The 568-nt window shown below is 28.0% G+C and overlaps 1 long non-coding RNA gene across 1 annotated transcript in view; it reads right to left on the bottom strand.

Moving 5' to 3' along the window:
• Positions 1-568, bottom strand: part of LOC147819401 (uncharacterized) — a 3841-nt gene that overhangs the window by 2391 nt on the left and 882 nt on the right. The gene's annotated exons all lie outside the window — the stretch shown is intronic.

Here is a 568-nt window from a genome sequence, read left to right as displayed (position 1 = left end):
ATCTCTTTTTAAAGCACATCTCTCCCTCTCACCTTTTGATGATGTTTAATACATTTTCTGTTTATTGTTTTATCCTTAATTATGTTTTTTACATATTTTATTGACTCGCTTCACTTCCTGTCAGATCTTTTGACATAATGTGGATTTGAGATGTTATTATTTATTTTTACTTTGGATTTTTCTTTGATCTGGTTTTAATCTTTTCTTGTAAATCACTTTGTAACTTTGTAAGAAAAGTGCCATATAAAAAAGTTATTATTATAATTATTAATATTATTGTTGACACTTCAAATAAAACACAGGAGAAGAGTGAAATATTGAGCTTTAAATACATTTCTAAATCAAAATCACAAAATAAATCACATCAAAAATGAGGAAACCTCAAAACCTCCTTCATGAAGAAATCGTTTATGTATATGTGTATATATATATATATATACATATACAGCCTACGTTATTATATAAACATCATTTCAAATATGAAATTCTTGTTTTTTACAGCACCTCAGTCAAACTGATACAGACCAGTACAGTAACATGAGTACACCAGTACAGACCAGGACCCCCC

This window comes from Seriola lalandi, unplaced genomic scaffold, assembly GCF_002814215.2.
Source record: "Seriola lalandi dorsalis isolate HSWRI2012SDOR001 ecotype SW California unplaced genomic scaffold, Sedor1 jcf7180002053702, whole genome shotgun sequence".
NCBI classification, from domain to species: Eukaryota; Metazoa; Chordata; class Actinopteri; order Carangiformes; family Carangidae; genus Seriola; species Seriola lalandi.
The sequence above is the reverse complement of the archived record's forward strand: the minus strand, read 5'-3'. Positions and strand labels throughout refer to the sequence as shown.